Genomic DNA, 14,888 nt, shown 5'->3' on the forward strand with positions numbered 1-14,888 from the left:
TGGGTCAGACCAAGGGTCCATCTAGTCCAGTATCCTGTTTTCTGAGAGTGGCCAATGCCAGGTGCTTCAGAAGGAATGAACAGAACAGGTCATCATCAAGTGATCTATCCCCTGTTGCCCATTCCCAGCTTCTGGTAAACAGAGGCTAGGGACAATTCAGATGATGATTTGGCATCCCTGCCCATCCTGGCTAATAGCTATTGATGGACCTGTTCTCCATGAACTTATGTAGTTGTTTTTTGAACCCTGTTATAGTCTTGGCCTTCACAACATCCTCTGGCAAAGAGTTCCACAGGCTGACTGTGCGTTGTATGAAGAAATACTTCCTTTGGTTTGTTTTAAACCTGCTGCCTGTTAATTTCATTTGGTGACTCCCTAGTTCTTGTGGTATGAGAAGGAGTAAATAAGACTTCCTTATTTACTTTCTCCACACAAGTCATTATTTTATAGATCTCTAGCATATCCCCACTTAGTCGTCTCTTTTCCAAACTGAAAAGTCCCAGTCTTATTAATCTCTTCCCACATGGAAGCTGTTCCATACCCCTAATTATTTTTGTTGCCCTTTCCTGTACCTTTTCCAATTCCAACGTATCTTTTTTGAGATGGGACGACCAGATCTGCACGCAGTATTTAAGATGTGAGTACCATGGATTTATATAGAAGCAATATGATATTTTCTGTCTTATTATCTATCCCTTTCCTAATGATTCCCAACATTCTGTTTGCTTTTTTGACTGCTGCTGCACATTGAGTGGATGATTTCAGAGAACTATCCGCAAAGACTCCAAGATCTCCTTCTTGAGTGGTAACAGCTAATTTAAACCCCATCATTTTATACGTGTACTTGGGATTATGTTTTCCAATGTGCATTACTTTGCATTTATCAACACTGAATTTCATCTGCCATTTTGTTGCCCAGTCACCCAAATTTTGTGAGGTCCCATTGCAACTCTTCGCAGTCTGCTTTGGACTTAACTATCCTGAGTAGTTCTGTATCATCTGCAAATTTTGCAACCTCACCATTTACCCCTTTTCCCAGATCATTTATGAATATGTTGAACAGCACTGGTCCCAGTATAGACACCTGGGGGATACAACTATTTACCTCTCTCCATTCTGAAAACTGATCATTTATTCCTCTTTTGTTTCCTATCTTTTAACCAGTTATCAATCCATGAGAGGACTTTCCCTCTTATCCCATGGCAGCTTACTTTGCTTCAGAGCCTTTGGTGAGGGACCTTGTCAAAGGCTTTCTGAAAATCTAAGTACACGATATCCACTGCATTTCCCTTGTCCACATGCTTGTTGACACCCTCAAAGAGTTCTAGTAGATTGGTGGGGCATGATTTCTCTTTACAAAAGCTGTGTTGACTCTTCCCCAACAAATCGTGTTCATCTACGTGTCTGATAATTCTGTTCTTTACTATGGTTTCAACCAATTTCCCTGGTACTGAAGTTAGGTTTACCAGCCTGCCATTGCCTGGATCACCTCTGGAGCCTTTTTAAAAAATTGGCATCACATTAGCTAGCCTCCAGTCATCTGGTACAGAAGCTGATTTAAACGATAGGTTACATACCACAGTTAGTAGTTCTGCAATTTCATGTTTGAGTTTCTTCAGATCTCTTGGGTGAATACTATCTGGTCCTGAAAAAAGAAAAGGAGGACTTGTGGCACCTTAGAGACTAACCAATTTATTTGAGCATAAGCTTTCGTGAGCTACAGCTCACTTCATCGGATGCATACTGTCAGTATCAAACCTATTAAAAACACCTACACAGTATCATCAAGTGTCTCACGAAAGCTTATGCTCAAATAAATTGGTTAGTCTCTAACGTGCCACAAGTCCTCCTTTTCTTTTTGCGAATACAGACTAACATGGCTGTTACTCTGAAACCTATCTGGTCCTGGTGACTTATTACTGTTTAATTTGTTCCAAAACCTCCTCTAATGATACCTCAATCTGGGACAGTTCCTCAGATTTGTCACCTAAAAAGAATGATTCAGGTTTGGGAATCTCTCTCACATCCTCAGCTGTGAAGACTGATGCAAAGAATTCATTAATTTTCTCTGCAATGGCCTTGTCTTCCTGGAGTGCTCCTTTAGCATTTCAATCATCCAGTGGCCCTACTGGTTGTTTAGCAAGCTTCCTGCTATTTTTTGAGTCTTTGGCTAGCTGTTCTTCAAATTCTTTTTGGCCTTCCTAATTATATTTTTACGCTTCACTTGCCTGAGTTTATGCTCCTTTCTATTTTCCTCAATAGGATTTAACTTCCACTTTTTAAAGGATGCCTTTTTGCCTCTAGCTGCTTCTTTTACTTTGTTGTTTAGCCACAGTGGCACTTTTTTGGTCCTCTTGCCATGTTTTTAAATTTGGGGGCATACATTTAAACTGAGCCTTTATTATGGCATCTTTTAAAAGTTTCCATGCAGCTTGCAGGGATTTCACTTTTGACACTGTACCTTTTAATTTCTGTTTAACTAACTTTCTCATTTTTTGTAGTTTCCCTTTCTAAAATGAAATGCTACTGTGGTGGGCTGCTTTGGTGTTTACTGTTCTTTATTAAAAATGGACAAGCATCTGTGTGAATTTTTACACTTTCGCTCAATATTTTAAAAGTAATAAAAGGGGTCATGTCATACTAACCATAGTCCTTAAAAAAAGTCTTTGTTTTTTAGTGGAGAATTCTGATTGAAAAATGAGGCACAGCCTGGCCACAAAATAATACTCTGCACTTTGATCCTTCATTCTAGGATCTCAAAACGCTTTGAAGTGTTGTAATAATTCATATGAACAAAAATAGCCATGTGATCTGGAAAAGAGGAAAACAAATCAATTCACCATTATAATGGATGGATAGATAGGTAAAGAAAACAACATGGTTAATCTGTATTGCCAAATTTAAACATTCAAAAATCACAAGTCAGACCTCAAAAACATGAGATTAATTTAAATCATGAGTTGTGTGTGGGTTTTTTTAGTGCATTTTGTTTTATTTTTATTTGGCTTCTGAGCCTTTAGGGCGCCCTTGCAGAGAGACGCTTGAGAAGGCAAAGTAACCACGAAGGCATATGTGATGGGGTGGGCTGCCCTGAAGGGCAGCAATGCTTAGTGTCCAACTCATTCTGCTGCCTGGCGTGGCCCTTTAAGGATTTTGAAAGGCCCAAGAAAGGACCTAAGGAGGCATAAGGATAGAGACGAAGTGGTTCCAGGAGTAATTAGTGGTTAAAAGAAAGATAGGCAGTGTTTCTTTTAAAGGACTGGGACCAGGAGCCTGGGAGAGTGGGCAGGGCAAGAATCCTCTCTTCCCCAACTAATCAGGGGATGAACTGGGAGAAAATAGCCAGCATAAATGTTGCCTTCTCCCTCACAGCAAGTGCAGACACTGACGGGAGAACGCTGGCCAGCTGAGCCCTCCAGAGTGGAAGGTTAATTAGAGAGGGGGTTCAGCTGAAGGAAGGTAGCAAAAGCCCTGCAGCTGACTTTTCCAAGGCAAAAGACCTGAGACACCAACTCCAACCTCAGAGAGAGGGCTAAGGGGAGTGCCTGTTTGGAGGAGGGAGATATTGATTGCTCTAAAGGTGACAGGCAGAGGGAATGCTTGCAATATAGTCCAGCTGCCACAGAGAAGGGCTGGGAATAGTCTTTAGGAAAGCATCATCATAGCTGGCTATGGAGAAGCTGTGAGGAACCACAGATAAAGGCTGGGATAGCAGAGACCTGGTGAAGAGCCCAACAAATGGGGTAAAGGTAGGAGCAGTTCAGGGAAGTGGAAAAAGGGATGGGAGGAACAATCCTTATCCACCTAAAACAGGATATTTGTACTGGAACCCAGAGAAGAGGGTGGGCCTGGTTTCCCCTTGCTTTTCCTCAGACCAAGTGGGGAGTGCATGGGTGTTAAGAGTAAAAATGCTACAACCAAGATACAGATAGATGTCAGGAGACAGACTTGAAGGCCATGAGTTCCCCAGTTTTGCACTTTTTTTTTTGTTTACAGCAGAAGGGGAATGGACTGAGTAGTGACCTTGCTGGAAAATGACAGATTATTGTGGAATTGGAACAGCTAAAGAGGGCACTAAACTGAAGGGGAAAAAAAAAATTCCTGCAACACTGTTCCTGAACATGAGGAGATACTCTGGATGTGAGAGCTAGAAACATACTTAAAAAGTGAAAGCAAAGATTCTCATGCAGTGTCTTGATTCTAGTAGCTGGAGCTTTACTATTGTAAGATATGATAGAGTCCCAAGAGTTGGCAACACAAACCTAATCTGGATGTTCGTGTCTATATGGTCCTCAGGAAATCAGCACTTGTTTTGTTTGCTCTTCCTCACTTCTGCAAAATTGAAATGGAAGAGTCCCCAACCCAAAGGTCAGCCCTGCAACTCTAGGGGCTTGTCTACATGGGAGGTTTAATCCCTAACTTTTTGCTGTTAGGTAATACACAGTATGCAAGCTGCAGTAATAGCATGCACATGAGATGGATCATCCAACAATCAACGCATATCATTGTGTATACCTGGCAGTGGTTTGCTGCGAACTGAAGGTGTGGTGTTCTCAGAAGGTATCCTTGCTCCTTTGGTTTGCAGATGAGCAATGGCATTCTGGGATTTTCATGCTGTGCATTATGGGATGCATAGCAGAAGCCAGGCTAGTTTATTTTTTTAAAATTCCCATGATTCTTCTGTCTCTGCCCCTGTACTTTCTTAATGGGCAGGCCAATGACAGTTTGAATTGCTGTCAGTCACTGGGGACCCGACAATGCTCTGTGCCACTATGCTGGCAACCTCGAATAAGCAGAGGCTGCTTGGGCTGTGTTTCAGCATTCAAAGCCGGATGGAGTCTGCTGGGGACGTCACCTGCTGCACCACAGAGCTGATGATGTGGCAGCAGCAGGAGGGTCTTCAGCAGCGGTGGAACCAGGACAGGTTGAGGAACATCCTGAGCAACTGATAGTAGAGGACCGCTTCCAGGAACAGCTTCTCAGGGTGCAGTGCTGTTTCTGGGCTCGGAAAACCAGTGCAGATTGGTGGGAAAGGGTTATTCTGCAGATCTGGGGTGACCAGCAGCAGTGAGAGAATTTCAGGATGCGGAAGGAAACCTTTCTGGAGATATTTGTTGCACGGGCCCTGGAGCTACAGCGGCAGCATACCAACGTGTAGTGCCACCTACTCCTGGACAAGCATGTAGCAATTGGCCATCCCCGAATGCTACTGATCCATAGTGAGCCAACGTCGTGTGGAAAGATAAACGGTTAAGGCCATTGTCATGCAAGAGTGTGATGCCATGGAAAAGGTACTGTTGCACTGGGTTATAAAACTTGATAATGCTCAGGAGGTTAGTTGGCTTTGGACGCATGGAGTTCCCAGACTATATGAGCCCAAATAGTAAAGCAAGCTTGAACTGGACTCTTTTTGAGGTCAGCAGTTCAGATTTGATTCTTTTCTATAGACGTTCTTTTACCATGCTTATCACCATAATATCTGAGCACCTTCCAGTAGTGCATTCAGTGAGGGTATATCTACATTGCAATAAAACACCTGCAGCTGGCCTGGGTCAGCTGACACGCTGTGGGGCTATAAAATTGTAGGGTAGATGTCCAGGCTCGGGCTGGAGCCCAGGCTTTGGGGTGCTGTGCACAGGGTTGGTCTCAGATCCCATGCTCCAGCCCATGCCCTAATGACTACATGGCTACTTTTAGCCATGCAGCCCGAGCCCTATGAACCCAAGTCAGTTGCCCCAGGCTCAGAGACTTGGTGCTGCAGGTTTTTTATTGCACTCTAGACATACCCTGAGTGACTATTATCTGTCCCGCATATATTCTCATCTCCTCCCCAATAGGAGCATTGTTGTGCAGTGTAGCGTTTTTGTTTTGGAATTTATTTTTAAACTATATATGTTGCTCTGTGTTTTTTACAGAAGGCAAGGTCAAAGAAATGCATTTTCCCTAAGAGCAGAAGGCGGTGAGGTCTGTGATGGTCCATAGCTCTTGGGCATGGAGTTAATTCCACAGTCTTTAGCTGACCCCCAAGAAAGCTGTCTCCTGAGGGAGATAACTTTGTCCCCACTCCCACCCCTTCTTTCCTTTTCTCACGCACCTCTGTGTTTCTTGGTTCCACACAGGGCCAGAAACAGAAGTGCAGAAACATCAAGAAAAGTCACTTGTGGTATTTGTGGCGTGACCAGGAGTGTTGGAACTCCCGTATGGAAGCTTCTGTGGTTTCTAGCCTTGTTTTACAGACTCAGGACGTGTGGACAGTTTGGGTAAGGGCCCAATAAGCATCTGAAATGTTGGGTGTTTATCTGAACTACATTTGAACTCTGAGCCTTTTCAGATTTACCCATCAGTAGCTAATTATTACTAGAATTTTTGTTAAAATTTTAAAGGTAGATAAATAATACAATTCAGAAACAAAGAACCCTAACAAAAACATTGTAATTAACCCTTTGATGCTGGCTCAGTGTTTCAAAATGGATGTTCTTTGCAACAGATAGTGTACCTGGAAATATGTTTTAATGAAAATGATAACATAGTATCTCTTCTCTATAGAAGATCAGGAAAATGTTGTTTGTTATTTGTATTCCTGTAATGGCTAGGAGCCCTAGACATGGGCCAAGACCCCATTGTGCTAGGTGCTGTATGAACACAGAACAAAAAAGTCCCTGGCCCCAGGAGCTCACACAGTTGAATAAAGGGAAACTTGGCAAATATAGAGGCAACAGGCCATAGTCTCATCATTCTCATACCACTGCATACCAGGACTGACACTATGAAGTTAATGGAGTCACTCTGGTGTACAGCCAATCTAAAGTCACAATCCAGCCCAGTATTTCTGAAGCCGCAGCTGCGTCATCATTGTTTTAACACTTTATACTGTGGCAAAGCCTCAACAAGGTTGGAGTCTTGTTGTTCAGAGCACCATACAAACATATAGAAAATGACAGTCCCAAAGAGCTCAACGTCTACATAACAAGACATAACAGGTGGATGAGACAAACAAGGGGGTAAAGGATGGTAGGTTACAGAAAGAATGCGATGTGACTCAGGCAGGAGCAGTCTAAAATCATTAAAATAATGATTGAAATCCTTAAAAGTGAGACTTTTACCGCAACTAAAACTGAGTGTCGTTGGGTTCCCTTCTAAATAAAAATTACAGTTGTGTCTAACTCAGTAAATTATGTAATTAAACAAAACATCACTGGTGATGCATGACTTAGCTACTATTTACTACCCTGATGGTGACGTTAAAGTTTAACACAATACCAGTTTGGCGCACAGAGAGAATGGTTTCCACCCACATGGATAAATATTGATCCCAGTGATAAAGAAGAACAAACACTCTGATGGCGCCATATAAAAGAAAATGAACCTGATATGGTAGGTTTGTTTTTACTGTGTAGTAAAAGAAAGTTAGTCTTTCAACTAAGAACAGGGAAGGGCGAGGGATAGCTTATCAACACGTGGTTTACAGGATAATAAATTCTCAGACTTCAAACTTAATAGACACGTATTGGTTGTGCACAAAACCAAATAGATGTCTGGGGTGAAATCGTGGCCATATTGAAACCAGTGGGAGTTAGGCACCTAAATACCTCTAAATATCTGGCCCTAAGCGCTTACTTAAATCCTTCCCCATTCAATAAAGCACAAGTACTTTGAGCCGGGGCTGTTGTTTGAATTAATTCAAGCTTTTACCAAATTGAAAAACTGTTTATTGACAGGTTTCAGAGGAGCAGCCGTGTTAGTCTGTATTCGCAAAAAGAACAGGAGTACTTGGGGCACCTTAGAGATTAACAAATTTATTTGAGCATAAGCTTTCGATAAATTTGTTAGTCTCTAAGGTGCCCCAAGTACTCCTGTTCTTTTTGTTTATTGACAGTCTGACTTTTTTAGCTTGTATTTGACATTTCATGGTTTTTGTTTTGTTTGAATATTTCCATTCATATGGGTCCTGATCCTGCAGCCTGCAATGGGCAGTCCCTGTATCGGTGCAGACCCCACTGACTTCAGTGGGAGTCCATGTGGGTGCAAGTGCGTTCACCTGCCTGCATCAGGTTGCAGGGTCACGGCCACAAGGCATATATATCTAAGCTCTCAGAAAGAATCAAAGTGCTATTTACATCCCAGGGAAGAAATGAACTTAGACACTTGTGTACATTTCATTGTGTCAAACTTCCATTTTAGGGCATGTGTAATGCACTTGAAGCACAAGCCCCTTCTCCCCCCTCCCCCCCGCCGATATTTCTTATCAGAACATCAAGAAAGTTGCTGTTATCTTACCAGAGGATCTTCCAACCAATGAAGCTCAGGGCCAGACTTTCAAAAGACAGGGATCCATGCATGCACAAAACATGAGCATAAACTTGTGCACACTTGCATCTGAGAAATGAAGCAGTTATATGAGCAAATTGGTATTCCGCTGCTAATGCCTTTGCTCATATTAATATATAACTACAACTTGCATAGTCCGTTGCAGTTCTACATGCACAAATGGCCACACACTGTGTATTTTCTGGCACAGACCATTTTTAAACATTTATCCCTTGCTTTCATAATGGATATAATAAAGTAACCAGGCAGAAACCATATTCATTTTCTGATGCTTTATATTTTGCTCTCTATGAGGAATGAATATCTTTAGGGCTTGATACAGTGGACTCTAGTGAAAGCATTTCCACTGATTAATTTGTAAAGCAAATTATTTTGCCCTTCAATGTTTAAGATGATAGGTTGAGATTCCATTCTTGAAGATTTTATTTATACCCTTAGCTCATTTGTCTAACAGCGGAATCACTTCACCACCCTCTTAAGACTACCCTTGAAATTGACAAAAGCTACATTCAAAAGTTTAGTTATTGATGGTATTGTAAGAACGTTGTTGCTACTATACCTTGACCAGCCAATATGCACTATATAATAACTTGGAAATAATTGGTTTAATTCAGCTATAGAAGTGAAAAATCTGTGTTGGCTTTGGAGTATGAAAACATTTTTGGTTGCAAACAGATCCTGTTAGCTGATTTGCTGATACATGGTAAATAGAGGCAGTCTTTAAAAGTTCATGGTCAATGGAGCTATGCCATTTGTACTAGCTGAGGACCTAGCGTCTGCTTTTACTTACACAGACAAAACTGTGATTAAGTGGAGCAATGTTACTGAGACACTGTCAAGCCTGATTGGTGGTAAACATACAAATGGGGATGCAGTAAGGGGAGAAAAAAGGACTAGTCATGTGTTCCAATGGAACAATATCGAAGAACTAAAGGATGGCCAGATACATTTTTGGAATGTAAGTGTGGGTGGAGAACTCGTATCCACAATGAGCCAAATGCTGGTCTGTGGTAACGTATAAGTGCAGTGATTACCTTGCCTCTGTCTCCAAGGGAGCTTCACTAGGACAGGTATTTGGGGTGGCAGGGAGGTGGAGCTCTTCCCACCCACTCCTGGTGGGGTGGGGTGGAGCTCCTGAGCATAGGAAGCACATACAAATGAGTCCCGCCTAACCTTTCCCTCCTATTCTTCCGGATAGTCCTCTGTGCATCCTGCATCTTTCTCTCCCTGTGGGGAGAGAACAGGCTTTAAAACCTGTCACTCCACTATACAATTAATACCTTTCTGGGGTGCGGGTGATCCCTGGGTAATGGAGGAGGTGGGGGAAGTTTTTCTTAACTCCTGTCTGACAGCTTCAGAACAGTAAAGGTGTCTGACTCTTTTAAAGTTTCCCATGTATGACTGAGAACTGCCCCCTCCCCTCAAAGGAAGGCACTGCACACACACCATACCTCACAGACCTCATCCTAATAGGCACTGCTAGTATTTTGTCCCATGAGAATGAGCCAGGCATGAAGTCCTAACAGGTCCTCTGAATGACGTCCAGCACCCTCTATCACCCATCTTATAGCTTGTTGAAAAATGTGCTATTTCTCTGCTCTACCATCTCTTGTAACCTAACTGGAGGACATTACAGTTGTCCATTTAGAGTTTTTTTTGTTGGTTAACAATGTCACCTTTCCCATTCAAGAAGGGCAGAATCAAGAAAGCCCTGTTAAAATAAATGTAAAAAAACAAACCTTACAAATGTAATGTACAAGTACAGTCATGGTAAACACTGTTAATTCAGCTAGGGTGCCCTGGCACACCCTGGTCTTAGATCTCTAGTTTAGAGCCGATGGAATCTTCGGTGAAGCAGAATGCTACTTAAAAAAAAAAAAAAAAGTGGGGGGGGGCAAAATAAAGTTTGGAATACTACCATAAATACTGATGATTGATATCCTCAATGTTCATCACAGCAGAAAACTGAGTTACCCTAAACCAAAGGGGCTTACATGCACAAAGCCCTATTAGTAACTCTGAGTGACTGTGATTAGCCATTGAGTAGCATCTGGTAAGCCTATTTCTCAGTCAATTTGAACATGATGTTTTGCTATGAGGGTTACAAAAGGTTTGTACTTACATTTTTCTATACTGCTAGGCTCCATTAAAAAAAGACACCCTCTCCTCCCCATACTCTTAAACATAACCAGCTTTGAAAATCGGTCTCTGGGGGGCAGGGAGCACTCTTTTCACTTAACAATAATTCTTTCCATCTTGTCCCTTTTTAGCTGGAAATGTGGGGGCTCACAAAATTTGCCCTTGGGAGTACATGGGATTAAAACAGAATGTTCCAGCCACTACCCTCTTTACAGCGGTGAGGAGTTGGGAGTGAGAGCAAGCAGATGGGCTGTCACTGACTACAGGGGGCAGGTGAGGCCATGTGGAGCCTGTGATGATATAAGCAATTGCATTTATTCTTAAATAGGTGTTCATTAAAGAAAACTAATACTGACGAATAGGTTTACACACAACTTGAATTCTAGATTGATGTCTCTAGTTTATAAGGTTTGCAACCTGTTTGGAACTCTAAGTAGCATACAAACATCTAGTGGCTGAATAATATACTAAAAGTAAACCTATAATTACAAATCTTTGCTTTTATGCCTTTAAAAAAAAGTTACTTCCACAAGTCACATCTGATTGATTTTGTATGTAGGGGTCTCACACTAAGCCTGAATACTGGAATTAAGGAAGAAACTATTTATTATGGAAGCTGCTGCCCCTACCTTAAAGAGGTTATAAATAAAGATGGTTTATTTTTCATGGGTGTATGAAACCTGATAAAAGGTAGGCAGAGAGCTGCAGAATAAAAATGTGCTCAGTATATTTCTTCTTCCAATTATTCTCCAGAGCTGAGTCTCATTTTCTTAATCATTCAGAACTTTAACCCTGGAACTAGGTTTCTTCACAATACCACAAGAATGTCATAATTGTATTAGTTTTGCGACAAAAAATGTCTATCTGACCACTTCTCGTTGGGTCGTCACTATTTTCCCAATAAGTCCTTTTTCCTAGGCTTTCCCTGAAGACCAGAGGAGTTTTGCATGCCCAACTGACACAGTGGCAGGGCCCCTGCATTTTAAATACAGAAAGGTGAAGTTCTGTAGTACTTTTTCCAATGTTCAAGGGCTGATTGCCTCCTCAAGAGAGATTATAAGCAGCCCAGTGCTTTAGAAGCCTCCTACCTGTGCCTTCCTTGCAGGCTGAAGAGAGCGTGAGTGTGTGTGTCTAATAAAAAGGCTAGTTTTGTTTATCAGCACTACTCTCAAATCAATGGCCTGTATCTTGAATGAAGGAGGAATCCCCCAGGAAGATCAAAGAGCCATTTGGCCTTTGAAATTCTGGTGTAGTACTAGTTCTCTCATACCAGCGTGAGTGTTCAGCCTCAGGCCTTCCAGACCCCCCTGTCAGCACTTTAGAGTATTCAGTTCAATAGTACTTTATTGACATGACAAGTTTATTTTTGTGTTGCCAAAGTGTGAAAGGGCCAAAGCTTCGGGTAACTCTCGGAAGCAGGACAAGATGGATGAGGTACTATTGTTTATTGGGCCATCTTCTGTTGACGAAAGAGACGAGCTTTTGAGCTACACAGAGCTCTTCAGACCTGAGCTCTGTGTAGCTCGAAAGCTAGTCTCGTGCACTAACCGATATTGGTCCAGTAAAGATGTTACCTCCCCCACCTTGTTCCTCTAATATCCTGGGATCAACACAGCTACAACACTGCAAACAGAAGTAGATACAGTATATCAAGAATCTTCTCTCAGTGTATTTTGAGATTTTATCCAGTGTCCATTTGTCACTGTCAGTTCCTAATTTGGAATGAGATTACTAGATATAACACTGCACTATCTGCTATCTTTCCCTTCTGCGGTTCTGTAGGGCTTTTCCTCTTCACCTTTTAATGGGAAATCTCTTATTTGTCATAATTTTGGGAAAATATTTTTCTTTCACTCCTTATTTTCAGCATGGAAACAGAAAGCATCTCTCTATTTCAGTCTCTTCTGTCACATGAGGTTTCTCTTTGTAGTCGTACTGTGCTTTGTCGTCTCATTTCGGTCTCTTAATTTATGGACGCTGACTTGGTATTTGGTAAGAGTCTGCTGTGGCTTTGTACGTTTCATGGTAACGAAGCAGTCTGTTAGTGTACTAGTTCTGAGTGACAGTCTCTTACAATCTAGATTGTCGGTGATGTTTTTTGATCTTTACTTCCCACTAATTCTCATGTTGCAGCTTTAGGTTTTAGCCTAGTGTTTTGAGCATTCCTTGGTTTTGGCAGGGGTTGTTCTTGCCATGCGTATAGAAATGATTTCGTTCTGTTGCGGTTTGGAGGTGATATTACATAAAAGTGGATTTTATTTTCATTTGGATTTAGATTTTGATCCTTTAGGATGTATGGGATGTATATTATATACAGGAGATGTACATCGTTTGTGATCCTTTGTAGTGCAGGAGATGTATACTGCTGTGTTTTGAGGTAGTACTAGAAGCCGAGTGGTCTTTTGTGGATGATGATAACGGAATTTATAGGATTAGAAGGGACCGCGAGGGTCAGATAATCTAACCCACTGCCAAGATGCAGGATTTGTTGTGTCTAAACCATCCAAGGCAGATGGCTATCCCGCCTCCTTTCGAAATCCTCAGTGAAGGAGCTTCCACAGCCTCCCTAGACAGCCTGTTCCATTGTCCTGCTGCTTTTACAGTTAGGAAGTTTTTCCTGAGATTTAATCTAAATCTGCTATGCTGTAGTTTAAATTCATTGCCTCTTGTCCTGCCCTCTGTGGCAAGAGAGAACAACTTTTCTCCATCTTTTTATGGCAGCTTTTCAAGTATTTGAAGACCTCTCTCATGTCCCTCCTTAATTTCCTCTTTTCCAAACTAAACATACCCAGTTCCTCTAGCCTTTGCTCGTATGGCTTGCATTCCTTCCCTTTTGTGGTCCACCTCTGAATCCTTTCCAGTTTCTTCACATCCTTTCTATATATTGGTGACCAAAATAGGACATGGTACTCCAGTTGATACCTAACCAGCACCAAGTAGAGTGCTATTATCCCCTTCCATGACTTGCATGCTTTACCTCTGTTAATACAACCGAAAACTGCATTTGGTTAGTCTCTAAGGTGCCACAAGTACTCCTTTTCTTTTTGCTTTTCTTTGCAACAGCATCACATTGCTGACTCATGTTGAGATTGTGATCCACCACAACTCCCAGACCCTTCTCAGCAGTGCTGCTGCCAAGCTAGTTATCCCCCATTCTGTATGTAGGTATTTGTTTTTTCTTCCCGAAATGTAGCACCTTACATTTGTCTTTGTTGAATTTCATCTTGTTGTCTATAGCGCAGTTCTCCAACTTGTCAAGATCCCTCTGGATTTTAGCTCTAGCCTCCAAAGTGTTGGCAACCCCCTCTAGCTTTGTATCCTCTGCAAACGTGATCAGTCTGCTCTCTATACCTACCTCCAGGTCATTAATAAAGATGTTAAACAACACCGGACCCAGAACAGGTCCCACTTGAGACCTCCCTCCAATCTGACATCATTCCATGTCAGCTTACTCTTTGCTTGCGGTTGTAGGAATTATCCTAGATCTGCTTTTCAACCATGACTTGTGGAGTTCCTGTGTTTGAAGAAAGGTTGGTGTAGGGTTTTGTCTCAGTTGGTTATATAGCTGACTACTAAAACTGAGCCCCACTCCTATTGAATTTGGGGAATTACACTGTTGGGGAAAAATGCACTTTGCCGATAAAACATACTTAGTGACTTCGTTATGGGGTAGAAGCTTCTTGTAGCTTTTCTTCTAATGACTTTTATAGCTTGAAACTCACTGGCTCCTTTATTATGAGACTCAGGTCAATTGCTATGCTTAAGGTTTACTGGTTATCTTGGGGGTCTTTCGAAAGTTCAGCCTGTTTTTGCAGGTTGACTTGTGGGACCCATGTGTTGTATAAATTCCAGGAGGTAGATGGTCCTTTGGAGACAAGCATATGTTTGCGTTCAACCCCAGTCAGGGTTAATCTGCAGACATGTTTAATGCTACAGGCCTGTCTCTGTAAAGTTCTTTGCATAGAGAGCTCTATTTTCTGTCCCTGCAATGTGTGTGAATAAGTGGGATCCCTTTATATAAGTTACTCACCAAAACAAAAATAGGACCCAAGGCTGGTGCCTAAAGAGACATTACTTTATTCAGCCTTTCCTGATTGGGTAAAGGATAATGGGTGAGAAGGAAGCTCCATCTGCCAGGTTAAAAGCGTAAACAAGAGGGAAACGGCATTAAAACATTTAAAATCAGAGTTCTGCTGGATCTGTTGTTCCAACATGCATCGCTGTTTCTGCATAAAAGAGGATAAGCACAAATGTTGAGCCAAAGGGAAGGAAAACGACTAAAGCAAGTAAAAGAAATTCTCTCTGCTTATTTTTTTTTTAAAAAAAGAGTCCAACAGGGTCGACAAACCCCAGGGTGGAGATTTGGTGCTATTCCTGGAAGTGCTGCCTTATGAAACTCTGCATCATATTCCTGGGATGAA

This window comes from Lepidochelys kempii, chromosome 1 (assembly GCF_965140285.1).
Source record: "Lepidochelys kempii isolate rLepKem1 chromosome 1, rLepKem1.hap1, whole genome shotgun sequence".
NCBI classification, from domain to species: Eukaryota; Metazoa; Chordata; order Testudines; family Cheloniidae; genus Lepidochelys; species Lepidochelys kempii.